Source organism: Equus caballus, chromosome 18, assembly GCF_041296265.1.
Source record: "Equus caballus isolate H_3958 breed thoroughbred chromosome 18, TB-T2T, whole genome shotgun sequence".
NCBI classification, from domain to species: domain Eukaryota; kingdom Metazoa; phylum Chordata; class Mammalia; order Perissodactyla; family Equidae; genus Equus; species Equus caballus.
In genome coordinates, this window is record NC_091701.1 from 57,150,760 (window position 1) to 57,162,866 (window position 12,107).

General features: G+C 40.2%; 1 non-coding gene across 1 annotated transcript; it reads right to left on the minus strand.

Annotated features, from left to right (window-relative positions):
• Positions 1-221: 221 nt before the first annotated feature.
• On the minus strand, positions 222-355 carry LOC111768954 (small nucleolar RNA SNORA1). The gene has a single exon (XR_002801633.1). It is a non-coding gene; the product is annotated as a small nucleolar RNA SNORA1 (small nucleolar RNA).
• Positions 356-12,107: the final 11,752 nt, after the last annotated feature.

Below are 12,107 nucleotides of genomic sequence, written 5' to 3' on the forward strand. Positions count from 1 at the left end.
TTGGGCTTTTCTCCACTTGAGTATAGACATACTTTCAAAAAGTCCCCACCTGTAATCTCTGAGATCCAATTTCTTCAAGAAATTTACTTTAGGGCTGTGGAAGTTAAATTATAGGAAGTACATTGCTATGTTGGCAAATGATATAAAATATACTATTCCTTAATTGTTTCTAACATTGAATAGTCTTGTTACATCCAGTTTTTACTTATAAGCCTAGCAAAAAATGTTAAGGTCTAACTGTCACCACTGCCATCAACTTACTGTGATGGAAGCATAGATTGTGTCTCAATGTAGCTGCATTAACAATTTCTGGACCCCATGAACAACAATGCTCATTTTCATCTGGAATGAGGCTTTGTACATTTTTTTTTTTTAAAGATTTTTTTTTTTTTCCTTTTTCTCCCCAAAGCCCCCTGGTACATAGTTGTATATTCTTCGTTGTGGGTCCTTCTAGTTGTGGCATGTGGGACACTGCCTCAGCGTGGTTTGATGAGCAGTGCCGTGTCCGTGCCCAGGATTCGAACCAACGAAACACTGGGCAGCCTGCAGCGGAGTGCGTGAACTTAACCACTCAGCCATGGGGCCAGCCCCACACTTTTTTTTTCGCTGAGGAAGATTTGTCCTGAGCTAACATCTAGGCCAAGCTTCCTCTATTTTATGTGTGGGATGCCACCACAGCATGGCTTGGTGAGTTGTGTGTAGGTCAGTGCCAGGATTTGAACCTGTGAACCACAGACCACCAAGTGGAACACAGGAACTTAACCACAATGCCACCGGGCCGGCCCCCAAAATGAATTTGTTAAGTTCTCTTCCAAATTGTTGAATAAAATTAGCAAAGTGGAATGCACTTTATGTCCCACAGTTTCATATCCCAGGGCCTAATTTGAAAATCAAGACTTTCCTGTAAGCAAACTCAGACCTGGAGCATACTTACTCAGCCTGCAGGCCCTGTGGCGACTAGATCCTTAAGGCGTCCTTGCTATTCTTGAGTCCTCCTTGCACAGGCCTCCTTCTTCTCCAGAGGAACTAAGGGATCGAGAATCCAACCCTCTTGATAGACAAGGATGCTAAGGGAATTAAAGTTCTCTAAGGATTACTAGCATAGCAGTGGATGCTGCTATCCTGAGGCACTTGATAGCTTCCCTCCATTTCCTTGGAAGGGTCATTCCCCTGTGTTTAACTCTAGACTCTCCTACTACAAGATGGGGCATGCGGCAAAGGCATCGTGAGATGATTTTGACCATTCCCAGACATCACATTCTAAAGACATTGAATCACAGAGTGAGAAAGTCTCTCTTTTCAATTCTCTCTCTCTCTCTCCTTTTTGGCTGACCTCAAGCAGCAAGCCTCAATTTGTCACTCGTATGTTTTTAATATCTTCTTTTAACACTTGCAGATCTCCCATATTAAAAACAAGCAAGCAGACTGCTTGCTCAGAGCCTTTGATCCTAGTGCAATGTGTCTAGGATTTCATGACATTTTATTGTTGGTTTTCACTGCACTTATTTTTGAAGTTATTTTCTGTTTGCAGCTTGTGATATGGTTTGATATAAAGTTTGTTTTTAAAATGCATTCAAGAATATTTTTTAAAAAGAAGTCTTTCAAAAACATATTAGGTAAACAATACTGTAGATGGTATATAGATGTGATCCCCCCCAAATCATAAAAGCAGTAAGAAAACAACCCAAAATTGAGAAAAACTGGTAAATTGGAAAGAGCAAAGTCAGAAAGGCTGAGATCCTAAACCCAGGACCAGCCTTTCCTAGCTGTTTGACTTTGAACATGTTTCTGAACCTCTGTCTAAGCCCCAGGTTCTTCCTTTTTTTTTTTTTTTTTTTTTGAGGAAGATGAGCCCTGAGCTAACTACCACCAATCCTCCTCTTTTTGCTGAGGAAGACTGGCCCTGAGCTAACATCCATGCCCATCTTCCTCTACTTTATATGTGGGACGCCTACCACAGTGTGGCTTCTGCCAAGCGGTCCCATGTCTGCACCCAGGATCCAAACCAGCGAACCCCGGGCCACCGAGAAGCGGAATGTGTGCACTTAACCGCTGCGCCACCGGGCCGGCCCCAAGGTTCTTCCTTTTTATAAAACAGTTGGAAAAAATCTCCAAAACCTAGTAAGGTTGTTATAAGGGTTGTTACAGTAACAGGTACAGTACCTCCTATATAGAAGGCTCTGGACAAATGTTAGTTGGTTATCTCTGCCTTCCAAAGGCCCACTCTTCCTTGGAGATGAAACACAAACGTCATGATCTTTATGACACTTCTGCTGATTCCTGCCATGTTAGAATGTGGCCATTAATCCCCACATACTGCTTCCTGTATTCATCCTACGTTCCATTGTTTGGATCTGGAGTTCAGGATTTGCCTTGTTCCCTGTACTTGATTATAAGCCTCATGAGGGCAGCTTTTTGTCCTAAGCCTTGTATATTATTGGTGATTAATACATATTTGAGTACCTTAATTCAATTAATCATTTATTCAGTGATAAGTTTGTGCCCAACACATGTACCTTAATCATCTGATCTGCTGACCACCGCCGGGAGGCCTTGAACTCATCAGTACAGAGCCTGAGAGTCTAGACACACAGAAGGTACTGTCCCCAAACAGAATCATTCTCTCACACATAGTATGACCTATGCTTTTGCAAATGTGTGCAGATGCTGTTGTGATTAAGAAAGCACGATTCATTTAAAAGTATGATTAAGTTTTGATTATGGTGTTTTTTTCCTCAATTGATACCCTCATGAATGAGTCTGCAAATTTTTTTGTTTGCTTTTAATATTATGAGTCTTTGCACTGAAAGTGATTGGGAAACACTAGATTAAATGGCACTCAAAAGCATTGTACTGCCCTTGGCTTACACTCTCAAAGCTGGTGTCAAGATAGTTTCCGGTTTGATAAGACTGTTAAGATTGTACCATAATATCAGACTAGTTCATGAGATGTAAGTGTGTCTTGCCTGCTATACAGTGTAGAAAAAAGGAGTTATGTACTAGTGTTAGATGTATGGGTCATGCCAAAAGCAGCAGTATGTATTGCTACAAAAATTACATGCAGCATTATTTATATAAAACATTTCGAGTTCATTTTCTCTTTTTATCATGTGGCCACTTTGTGAAACACGCAGGTAAGATTTTTATTTGACATAAGAGGAAACTGAAGCATTGAGAGGTTGTGACTTGCCCATGGTCACACTGATGAATGAAAGTTGTAGAACTCTGTTCTCTTGGCCTCAAACACTTTCCCATTCCCTGGACAAAGTACACTGCCCTGGAGACCTGGGCAGGAATGTGAGTGTATGAATGGAGGCCCACATACCATATGCATAAACATTCAAAAGTTATAAATCAAAGAAACAAACTGTTTAGTAAAATATGTTCTATTCTCCTACCTTGACAACTATATCTCCATAATGACCTGGAAGGTATTCAGAATTTTCCAATTCCTTGTAATTCTCACCAGATGACTTGGCAGTGCAGGAAGATATGGCCCTGGCTCCCATCTCTGTCCTGCCCCTCTTCTCTCTCCACTTCCAGCTCTAACCCATCCTGGGAGGGTCTTCATGCTCACACATGGGACAATCCAGCCCCCACATCTAAGCTCTGTCCATACTTCCTTCTAAAAGCTGCCCCTTGGCACTAGGGACCTGATTATCCAGAGTGTGGTGTAGACGAGGGGCAAAGGCTCTGATGGGCATGCCACCTGGGTCCTGCACATCTCGTGCCTTAAGGGGAGGTGCATGGCTGGAGGAAGGCCAGAAAGGACCTCTAAAGCACCGGGCCGAGAGTAAGAGTTCTGTCCTCTGACATAAGGATGGTTTTGGTCTGTACTTGCTCTTTTAACTTCAGCATTTCCTGGGAAGAAAAATCCATTGAAACAGTTGCCTCATAGATATAAAACTTCATAATCTTCCTACTTTATTATTAAACTCCATTCCGTCTTACAGAACTGTAAAAATATTCAAGTCACTTTATATATCTCAACTCCCAAAACAAAAAACTATTGCTCTAAATTGACTTGGAGATATTAATAAACAATGATAGTCAAATTCTTCAACATAGGATACAGAGAGGAAATTGCCAAAAGAAATTCATAAAATATAGATTCTTTTTTTTTTTTTTCAAAACCTAATTTGTGAACTAAATAGATGGAAACCAATTTCCCTTTAGGGAGGTGAGCCTTTGACAGCTGAAGACTAAATGTATGTAGTTGAGTAAAACAATATCCCACACTCTCCAAGCTTTTATTAAAGAGGTCAGAAATAAGAGTCCAGATCAGGAAGGGTCCTGGATCTGTTTCACCGAGACTCGCCTGCCTTTGGTTTTCTCATTCCGATTCCCCTGATCTATCCACCCTCGACTCTCAGGAATTCTGGCCCAAACAGAGTTCTTTTCTTTGTTTCCATTTAGCAGAGCTAACATCTGCTGACATTTCCAAAATATCTTCCCTAAAGAGTAAGGGCAAAGTTAATGAAAACAATTATAGAAAAACACAAATAACTTAAATATGGCTTCCAGAATAACGTTTCTGTTCTTCAGTTACTTAACTGCATTTTAACAGCCACAGGCTATAATTTCCCAGGTAGCACACATGGTTTCTTTCCCTAGGGGCTCCCTGCCTCTTTCTTGACTGGGGGCCTCCTCCTACCATCGCATCATCCTAAACTCCCCAGGAATAATTTAATCATCCGTTTGGTCCTGTCCTGTGGATGAGCATCAGATACCCGGATGCATATTCATAGATTGCTTTGGAACCTCTCACACAGGCTCTGTTTTCAGTTGGAAAGAAAAATCTCTTGCTAAACTAATTGTAAGGATATTGTTGATTGATAAATAGATAAACTTCAGTGATCAGGTCTCTTGATAGCTGAAGAATTCGGAAGAGATCTTTCTCTTTTCCCCAAATACAGGGCAATGAACTCATCCATTATTAGCCCCCATGAGGATATGCTGTATTGACCACAGAACAAGGTGCAGGCATCAGCTAAACATTAGCATTGCTCAAAGGAGTCCTTGGCTTAAAATGGTTGAAAAGGAAATTCTCTGAATTACTGCAGCCAGGGAGGACATTTATGAAGAAAGTGTAATAACCTTCTCTTTTTTGACCAATCAGGATCTGCTTTTACAGTGGAATACAATTTAGAACTGCACTGATCAATCCAGTAGCCACTAGTCACATGTGGCCATTTAAATTTTAACTGATACTAATTCAAATCAAATAAAATTTAAAATTGAGTTCCACAGTTGCACTTGCCACACTTCAATGCTCCATAGCTGCATGTGTCTTGGGCTACTCTGTATTGGACTGCACAAAACAGAACATTTCCATCATCACAGCAAATTCTGTAGGACAACACTGATCCAGAAGATATTCTTCCTCCTAACAAGGAATAGAATTTAAAATGTTTTTCCTGTTACCAGAAGCTTGGGCAGAATATGAAGTGCTCAGGAGAATGATAAAAAATGCAGGGCTCACAGGCAGAAAAGGAAGCTTTGTTAGTTAGTACGTAAGACATTTTTAGAACATTTTCAACATTTTGGGAGGAAGCACCACCTATTTAACAATTGATGGATGGGGGAAAAAAATCTATGCTTAAAGTGAGTTTTAAGTTGCATAAATGGAGAGTCAGAATAAACATCCTGAGGTGTGAAGTGGAGTCCCATGGCAGACCAATTTAGGCGGAACCTAGAAGAGAGAATTGGTAGAACCAGAAAAAAGAGAGATTGAGACCAGACCAAAACAGATATTGTTGTCTCAGCAGCTATATCTGGCTAAGAGATTTTGCCGGTTTGTTAGTGAAAAAAGAATTATAAACTAATATCAGAACCCCAGTACATGTCTTTTATAGTTAGCTACATGTGATTTTGCTTAATTACATAGTAAAATTATATATAGTGAAAAAATGGTAGATGATATCAGAGAGTGTTCCAGGATGGTAAAAAAATCAGATGAAAAATCTTTAGGAAAATTAAAGCTATGAGTAAAGTGGAGAGAAATTATAAAGGAATCTTAGAAAGCAGGTGGACCTACATTTAATGCTACCTGCCTCTAATTATTTAATTTCTTTTATGTTACTTTCAAATATATATTCCCCGTCTCACATAGTTCACATATATAAGATTTGGGTAATTCATTCACCTTCCAGAGGTTTCTGTCTGGAAAATTGATTCTTTTGAGGACTGGCTATCACTCATCATATTTTGGTTGCTGTTAACCATTTATCTCCTGTGTCTTTTTTTTTTTAAGATTTTATTTTTCCTTTTTTCTCCCCAAAGCCCCCTAGTAAACAGTTGTATATATGTTTTAGTTGTGGGTCCTTCTAGATGTTTCAGCATGGCCTGATGAGTGGTGCCATGTCCGCACCCAGGATTCGAACTGGTGAAACCCTGGGCCACCACAGCAGAGCACGGGAACTTAACCAGTTGGCCACAGGGCCAGCCCCTCCTGTGTCTTTGATAAACCTGTTGCTGCAGGATAATGATCATGCACAACCTGCTTCAGAAGTAGATTGCTCTTGTTGAAGGATGTAGAACTTGATTCAGTGGCAGAAGCACGGTAGTATTTTTTTTCTTTTCTTAAATAATGAAATCAAGAATTACACACAGACATACACACACACAATTTTGAAGCCTCCCTACCCCATGACATAGCAAGTTTCATAATGTACTTTGAATATTCATGCATCTTCCAGTCCTCCACCTTCAATTATAGGTAGAGTTCAGCAAAACTATTTTAGGCCTATGGTGAAGTGAAAATGCAAAGTTCAGTTTACATCAGGGAGATAAGCGGAGTTTGATTAAGACAAGAAAAAAACATGTATGTGCCCTGCTGCCAGAAGGATGCCTCACCAACAAAGTCAACACAACAACAAGCCAATAATTGCATCCACCCCACCACTTTCTCACTATCCATTAGTTCCCTCCTGTTCTTCGTGTCCCTTTTCATGCAGTTTATATTCCATAGTCTACCATCATAATTCTCCAATAAAATATCTTTGATTCCTCTACTGTTTTCTCTGGTAGGCTAAAGTGCAACCCTATAAGAACCCAACTATCCCAGCTTCTCTTGCCCTGCATCTGAGCAGCTGAACATTGATGGAGAAAATTATACATTAGCTTCATTCTACCTTTGGAATTGTAGTCCTCCAAAGAGCCCTCTATACAACACAGCCCTCATACTACTTTTCCTGTAGCTTTCTTCTTGGCTCTCAAAAGTACTATTTCTTCTCCATCCCAAAATCTGCTAACTCTTACCCCTTGAAAACTCTCAGCTGACAATCTTGCTTCATTCTTTGTTAAGAAAACAGAAGCCATCAAACAGGAACTTCTTTCTTTCCACCTTTACCCATCTACCAACCTGGATTCTCCCTCCTATCAGAGGCCATTGACACAACATGTGTTCTGGATTCCAGCTGCTCTAGCCACCCCCCGGACTTTGCTCCATGAGTTATCAAACACTCCCTCTCTCTGGGATCATTTCCAATGATATATGGACATGCTTTAGTGTTGTCCATTCTAAAAAGCCTTCCTTGATCTTACCATCACCCCCCCCAGCCACTGTACATTTCTCTGTTCCTTTTTACAGTAAATTTTCTCTTCCTCTTCACTTTCTATTCCCACCACAATCCTCTTCAATCTGGCTTCTGCCCTATAGTCCACCAAAACTGCTCTTACTAAGCACCGTAGATTGTTCTTAGCAACCTCCATGTGGACCAAATCCAATGCACACCTTTCTATCTACATCTTTCTTGACCTTTTAGCTGCATTTGACAATGTCACTACTTCTCCTTTGAAACATTCAATTTTCTGTCTTGATTTCTTGATCACTCTCTCATGAGTTTCCTGTTATCTCTCTGACTCACCTCTCTCAATTTCTTCATGGTTCCCCTTCTACCAATTTCTAAATGTTGGGGTTCTCTAAGCTTTCATCCAGGGCCCCAGATGCTTCTCTTCACTAGGTGATCCTTCCAGTCCAAACCTCTTCTCTGAGCTATAGACATTGTTTTCCAACTTCCTACCTAACATGTCCACTTAAATGCTTCACAGGCATTTCAAACTTAACACATGTAAGATTGAACTTAATAATTTTTGACCTACCAAACCTCTGGGGTCTCCTATCTCAGTGGATGATACCACATTCCACTTAACTGCTCCAGTCAGAAATCTCACTTCTCATATCTAATCAATCATCAAGTCCTATCTTTAGCTTCAAAATATATCTAAGATGTCAGTGTGAAGTTGCCATTTCTCTCTTCTCTCACAGGAAATCATACAAAAACAACCAGAAGTATGAAAGTATGAAAGAAAGAAAGACAGAAAGAAAGAAGGGAAGAAACAGAGAGAGAGAGAGAGAGAGAGAGAAAGAAAGAAGACAAGTAAAGAAGCAAGGAAACTCACAAGCTATATTTCCCATTAAACTAAGGAAACAGCTAAAATTCCAAACCACAAAATAAATGGAATAGTTCCCCCAAAGCAGGGGAGAACACGCAGGGCTGCACTTAGTGAAAGCAGAGAGAGGGTCCATGGATATAAACCTTAGAGACAGCAAAGAATGTTTCTTAAAGGTGAAAGGTAAACCTTTATTTGCAAAACCAAAATCCCTTGTTTGTAACAGCAAGGACAAGGTACCCATGCTGGCCACGAGAGTACCCTGGACCTGGTTTGGTTCTGAGAAGCTTGCGAGGAGGATCTAAATGAGGAAATATATAGACAAGCAATATTTACAGGAAGCAGTCTATCTCTGTGGCAGAGCAGGAAAAAAAAAAAACACATTGTGAAAATTCCCTGCCTGTCGCCATTGGCTGAGGAGAAGTAAAGGCTAACCAAATTATACAAAATTGAAGTTATAAAGAAATTCAGCTAGCTTATAACTGGCCCTGGTCCTTCTACCTCATGAACCTCTTGCAAGGTGTGATATAGGAAAAACTCAGCTGCTTCAGAAGTAAGTAATCAAAAAGGAATGTGCACAATATCCATACAAAGATGCTATGCAAAGAAAAGAAGAAACAAAGGGTTGACAAAGCACACTTACCAGAGAAATGTTTCCACAGAGCTGCTGAAAATTATGATCCAACATTTTACCATGAATCTTAAGAACAGAATGAATGAATCTCCTCTAGCATAAAAAAACATAAAACAAAGGTATAAGAGCTTGTGGAACAGATGTTAACACAACAGGAAGAAAAGAGATGTGAGTTGATAGAGCACTTGGAAGAGTGGAAGAAAAAATGCAGCCATCACAGAAATGAAAACAAAATGGGGGGCAATATATGGGAAGGTAGGTCCTGCTGAAAATACAGAAAGGGACATATTGGGTAGAAGTGAGGAAGTGAGCAAAATGAAGGTGGAAATGAAGAAAAATTTTCAAGGACTAGAAAGCAATGATAGATATAAAAGGCAAGGCAAGGAGAGCCAATTGCATAATTAAAATGTGAGGAAAATAAACAAGAGTAATGAAATAATACTTAAAGATATAGAAAATTTTCCTAAAATAAAAGAATACTTGAAAGGACTTAAAATTTCCAAGGAGAAACTCTCTCCAAAGGGACATAGCCTGTTAAAGTTGCTGAATTTCAAAGATAAAAAGAATTTTTTAAAAAAATTAAATAATTCATCTGGTGCAAAAATAAACTAGGTTCAGGCTTCTCCATAGAATATTCAATGCTAGAAAATCTTCAAGGAAAAAAAGATGTGATCCAAAGATGCTATCTAATTGTTGCTCAAGTGTAAAAGCATAAAGCAAAGTTTTGAGCCTGCATATTGGTCCCTTGAGCCCTACGTAATGATTCCATCAGATGACAAACACAGGCTGAATGACAACCTGAGAAACCACTGCAGAGGTCTGGCAGGGAGCAGCGAATATATTTATCTAAGACAAAAACAGTATGGGGATTAGGGTAACAGAACAAAATGTAAATCTTATGTGCCTGACAACAGAAAAATGAAAAATTAACAAGAGCTGCAAGAGGAAAGAGGAAAGAAAGTAAAAGCCATGTAAATATGCTGATTTCCTTATCTTTAATAGCTGGAAGTCAAGAATAAATATAAAATTATGTGGTAGAGAACAAGTAGGGGGTAGAAGAGAAAACATTTTAATTTAATCAGTGCTTACAGTAGGAAAATAGTAGACATGCCTGAAAAATAGAGGACTGTGGCCTTACACGAAGCTGTAATTGTAAAGATAACAAGTAGAACAATGTGAGCCTTCCTATTTAGCGGAAGAAATACTCACAAAAAAATCATGGGAAACTGAATACTCGTGACTTATTTTAAAGAATATAAAAAAACAGTTATAAAAATAACATTAAAAAATTGAGACCAAATACATCTGTCTACTCAATGAATATAAATGGCTAAACTCATCTATTAAAAGTACAAGGGAGCCGGCCCTGTGGCCTAGTGGTTAAGTTCAGCATACTCTGCTTTTGTGGTTGGGGCGTATCTACACCACTCTGTCAGTGGCCAGGCTGTGGTGGTGACCTACAAACAAAATAGAGGAAGATTGGCACAGATGTTAGCTTAGGGCAAACCTTCTGCAAGCAACAAGAGGAAGATTGGCAACAAATGTTAGCTTGGGGCCAATCTTCCTCACCCCCCAAAAAAATTCATTTTGAACTTTTGTGCTCCTGAGGGGTTTGTCATTGTATGCCCAAACATCCCACTTTTCTATGTGAGCTAATCCTGTGTCTGATAAGGTGTGTTTGTGTGTGTATTATAAAAGCCCAAAGACTAGAGCACTGTTGTGTTGCTGGGATGATAAAAGTAGTAGCCCTTGTAAGGGTCACTCTCAATCATTAGGATCTTTGCCAGTGATCAGCATTCCCTGATGTCTGGAGGCAGCAGGGCTCCAAGTTTCCTCCTCAAGACCTCACCAGAAAGTGAAGAGTACAATGAGAGTAAGACTCACTTGTAACTCCTGCAAACACTTACTAGCAAGTACAATCCAATCCATCAGAAAATCCAGGTGGTTCAACCTTTGAAATGCATGTTGAATTTGACCATTTCTTACCACCCGGCCTGAGCCACCTTTATCGCTCACCAGAATGATGGAACAGCCTCCTCCCAGCTTCCATCCTTGCCTCCCTAGAGCCTGTTCTTGACACAGCAACCAGAGTAGCTCTTTTAAAACATACATCAAATCATTTCACTCTACAGCATGGACCTGTGATTGATGCCCATCTCAGAGTAAAATTCAAAGCCCTCACAATGGCCTACAGGCCTTCATGATCTGGCCCCCATTACCCTCCTCTCCTCACACTCTCTCCCATGCTCATTCTCTTCCAGGCACTCTGGCCTCCTTGCCCTTCCTGGAACACACCAGGCCTGCTCACTCCATGGCTTTGCAGTGGCTGATCTCTCCGACTGGGTGGGAGGCCCCCATCCCCACACATCTGCTTGACTAATTTCTCATCTCCTTCAAGTCTTTGCTTGAGTGTCATCTTCTCAATGAGGCCCAGATTGACCACTCTACTTAATACTGCAACTTGGCAACCCACCTCCATCCCTCTTAATGTGCTCAATTTTTAAAATTTTCCATATTGTGTATGACTTCCTAGTACTCTGTGTAATTTTCTTCACCGTTAGGTCTATTGTTTATGTCTGTCTCCCCCTCCTGGAATGTAAGCTCTGCGAGGCCAGGCTCTATGTTTAGCTCACTCATATCTCAAGCACCCAGAATAATGCCTAACACATAGCAGACACTCAACAAATATTTATTGAATTAAATGAATGAAACAGGTACCAGAAACCCCAACCCCCCCTACAACCTATAAGGTCAATAATATCCCAATTCTTGATCCTTTTAGGCACTCTGATAAGCACTCTGAATGAGTGGTTCACTTTGAAGTAGATATAACAATATCCTCTGGGCTGGATCAGCAAGTCATCTGAGTAGATCATAACTGTGTGGGAAAGAAGGATATAGGACTAAATGGAGTTTGGGACCTGGAGGTTAGGCTTCTGAGCTTCCCAGATGCTTACCCAGGAGTTCTTAGTGGCAATATTCTTGGTAAGAAAACTTTCAACAACACATGTGATTTTTAGTGAGCATTGTAGAAATTGGGAGAAAAAATGTATGTACATATTAAAAAGGCAGCACCAAG